Source organism: Amblyomma maculatum, chromosome 1, assembly GCF_055883805.1.
Source record: "Amblyomma maculatum isolate TAMU_Amacu chromosome 1, ASM5588380v1, whole genome shotgun sequence".
Lineage (NCBI taxonomy): Eukaryota > Metazoa > Arthropoda > Arachnida > Ixodida > Ixodidae > Amblyomma > Amblyomma maculatum.
In genome coordinates this window covers 312,545,964-312,549,924 of record NC_139344.1, presented here as the reverse complement: position 1 = coordinate 312,549,924, position 3,961 = coordinate 312,545,964, and the positions used below count along the sequence as shown (strand labels likewise).

The window sequence follows — 3,961 nt, the reverse complement described above, 5'->3', positions numbered from 1 at the left end:
CATCCACTTCTGCAGCTGGTGTGAAACACTTCGGGCATGTGGTGGGTCCGATGTTTCTTTTTCAGATTCCCGTCGGCATGTTACAGACGGGGTAGGGGCCGGTGGGAAATTAAGATGCTGGCGTGATGTAGGGGGCACGGTTAAGTGATGAGTGAAAGAATTTGTGGTACAGTGATAGTGTGGCTATGCGACGACGAACGGAAAGAGGCGATAGTGCTGATTTAGCCTTTAGGGCTGAAACACTGACGTCGTACGAGTAAGAAAAATGAATGAACCTTGTAGCGCGGTTTTTAACGGATTCTAGATCGTTTATGAGGTTAATATGATGCGGGTCCCATATGGTGGATGCATATTCAAGTTTAGGTCTAATGAGTGACTTGTAGGCGAGCAATTTCACGTGATGCGAGGTGAGGCGAAGGTGACGTTTAAGAAATCCTAGAGTTTTGTTGGCAGATGATATCACGTTAGCAACATGTGCATTCCATGTTAGGTCATTAGATAATGTGACGCCTAAGTACTTGAAAGATGATACAGATTCTATGGATTCGTTAGCGATTTTGTAATGGAAGGCATGACTCTTTTTGCGACGGGTAATGGAAAGAAGCTTGCATTTGCTAGGATTCAGGGTCATAAGCCAGTTTTTGCACCACTGTTCAATTTGGTTAAGATCCTGCTGGAGGGCTTCTTGATCAGTTGTGTTTGTTATTTGGCGGTAAATTACGCAGTCGTCAGCGAACATTCGAATTTGGCAGGATACATGCTGTGGGAGATCGTTAATATGTATATTAAAAACAGTAGGGGCTCAAGAACGGAGCATTGTGGGACGCCGGATGTTACAGGGAGAGGGTTGGAAGAGTGGTTGTTCACAATGACTGACTGAAAATGATTTGTTAAGAAGGCCTTGATCCTGTTTAGCACATTAGGAGGTAAGTTTAGAATAGAAAGTTTTTGTATTAATCACTGATGTGGAACTTTATCAAATGCTTTAGCGTAATCCAGAAAGATGGCGTCAACTTGAAGGTTAGCGTCCAGGTCAGCATGTAAGTCGTTGAGAAACATGGCTAGTTGTGTTTCGCATGAATACCCCTTACGGAAACCGTGTTGGGATGGATGGAAGAAATTGTTAGAGTCTAAGAAGTCCATTACCTGAGAGTATATGACATGGTCCATGATCTTGCAGGGGACGCTAGTTAGAGAAATTGGACGGTAGTTTAGGGGGGAATTTTTAACACCTGATTTGTAGAGTGGAACAACCTTCCCAAGTTTCCAGTTTTCCGGAATGAGACCTGTAGAGAGTGATTGCGAAAACAATAATTCTAGATACACTGCACTAATGCACTTCGTGTTTTTTAGTAGTTGTGTTTATCTCGTCGAGGCCGGTTGACGAGGAAAGTTTCATTTTCTCAATTAAAGACGAGATGCCAGTTAAAGAAAAAGTTATTGCGTCCATCGGTGAGGTGGCATTAGTAGGAAGCATCCTTGGAGGCGGTTGGCGCTCCTGGGTGAAAACTGACGAGAACGCCGTATTGAAGATGTTAGCGCATTCTGTGTCGGAGGCTTGAATACCGGATGCATGAGTGAGGGTTATTGAGTGTGATGGTCCGGGATTGATAACGCGCCAAACTTTTTTGGGGTTATCGCTTAGCATGCGCGGTAGGTCGCTGTTAAAAAATGCGTGCTTAGCATTGGTGACAGAAGTCAAGTATTCTTTTCCGGCTGAAAAATATTTCTCCCATGCTTCGGAACTGCTTTTCAATTTGGCAGCGCGAAAAAGCCGCTTCTTTTTATTCTCGAGTTTTTTTAGTGTCTTAGAAAACCAGGGTTTAGAGCGATTTTCACGAAAAGTTATTCTAGGGATAAATGTTTGTGTTTGTTCGTGGAGATTATCTTTAAATATTAGCCAATTCTCGTTAACAGATCTCTGGTTATAACCGGCTTCGAAGAGTGGGAAGAAAATGCTCAGTTCATAAATAATGGCATTGTAGTTACCCTTGTCATAGAGGGTGATTGTTTTCTTTTGTATTTCATGGCGCTCGGTGCGGAAGGAAAAATCTGCTTGAATGACTTTATAGTCGCTAATGGGCTCTAAGTATGTAATGGATGACAAACTGTCAGGATGAGAGCTTAATATTAAATCTAAAATGTTGCTCGAATCGCCTGCGATGCGTTTTGGGCTGGTTACTAGTTGGTAAAGATTAAAGTTCAAGCAAACATTTAGAAAATCTCTTGATTCTGCACTGATTGGCTGTGAATGAGAGCGGTTGAGCCAGTTTATTTCTGGATAATTAAAATCACCAAATAGAAGAATATGTGCGTTCGGGTAAGAGGTCATGAGCTGATTGAGCATATTGTTGAGTTCGCGGGAAAAGTTTGGGCTTGCATGCGGAGGCCTATAACACACGCCGATTATGACTGAATGCGGTGAAGCACGGCACAAAAGCCACAATATCTCTAAGTTAGATGGTAGGCGGATGGGTCAACAAGATAATTCCGGTCCAGCAGCGATCAGTACACCACCCCCTCGAGAATCTGTGCGGTCCTTTCGATAAACAGAAAAATTTGGCAAAGCGGCAATAACTTCAGCATCAGTGATATCATTAGTAAGCCAGGTTTCAGTTAACAGGAGCATATATACTGCTGTTAGATGATGTGACTAAGCTAGACACGCGTTCCCGTTTCGGCATAAAACTGCAAATATTAGTGAAGGTTACAGAGAACGAAAGATGATTATTTGATAAAGTACGGGGACGGGTATTGATTGCTTTTGGGGGAGGTGACCGCTATGGCATCTCTTGAACGGTCTGCGATGGGATATCGTACATATAACGCTTAGCACCAATGTGCAATGTCTTGTGGCGAAGTGAAAATTTAACTTTTTTTTATTTGGCGCAAGCTACAAGGTGGCTACGCGCGGTTTGGACAGAACGAGAGAAGTCTTCGCCGATGCTATAGGATGTGTTCTTTAGTTTCCGGGCATTTGAAAGAATATTGTCTTTAGTTTTGTAGGACGTGAATTTGGCTATTATTGGGCGACAGCGGTCGTTAGACTGGCGTCCAAGACGATGTGCGCGTTCTATTTCTTTAGGGTCGACTGATTTGTTAAGGCGCTCCTGGCAGTGACGAATGATTATTTGTTCAGCCTCAGCATATGTTTCGGTCGTATTAGTGTCTTCAAGGCCATAAAATATTAGATTGTTCCGCCGCGATCGATTTTCAGCGTCGTCTAGGCGTGTTGCTAATGCAGAGACTAAGCAGGCTGTCTGGGCGGCGTTAGTTCGGACAGTATCGAGGTCTGTTTGTAAGGTTTTTAGAGTTTGGTAGTGGTTCTCGAGGTCGGTCATTCTTTCGTTCAGATTGGAGATGGTTTGGTTTGTCGTTAGTAGTTGGTTTTTTTAGTTCGCCCACCTCGGCGATGAGTAGGGATTGACTGGCTGAAATCTTTTGCAGCTCGGCAAGAATGGTGTCAGAATCAGGACCGGGGTTTGTTTCAATATCACCAGATAACAATAACAGAAGGGAGCGGGCAAAATCGGCAACAATAGCACTCGGACACTGTGGGCTTGGCAGCTGCACTAAGAAGTCGTTACTAGTTTTCTTTGCGAATAGGCTGTATTGTGCACCAACCTGCATTGTCAGGAAGAGCGGATTAGTGGTCTTTGCCATGGCACAGCCACCAAGCCCACGAAGTGTCATTGACGGATGCTGCGGTTTTATAGTTGAAGATGGTGATGTCGACTGTGATGGGGCGATCCAGGAGGCAGCGAGGGTTGGGCAGATCCGTGGCGGTGTGTCGACGGTAGCGGTGACGTTAACGTAGCCGGCCTCAAATACGCCGCAGCCAAAATAAATCGCAGGTAGGGATGACGAACCCGACTGCGCAGTCGTCCGGCCAGGCAGAAAAGCAGCGACCATCGTGACAAGCACCTGCATTGTCAGGAAGAGCGGATTAGTGGTCTTTGCC

At 44.7% G+C, this 3,961-nt stretch overlaps 1 pseudogene; it reads right to left on the bottom strand.

Moving 5' to 3' along the window:
* Positions 1–2,773: 2,773 nt before the first annotated feature.
* On the bottom strand, positions 2,774–3,679 carry LOC146207120 (uncharacterized; annotated as a pseudogene).
* Positions 3,680–3,961: the final 282 nt, after the last annotated feature.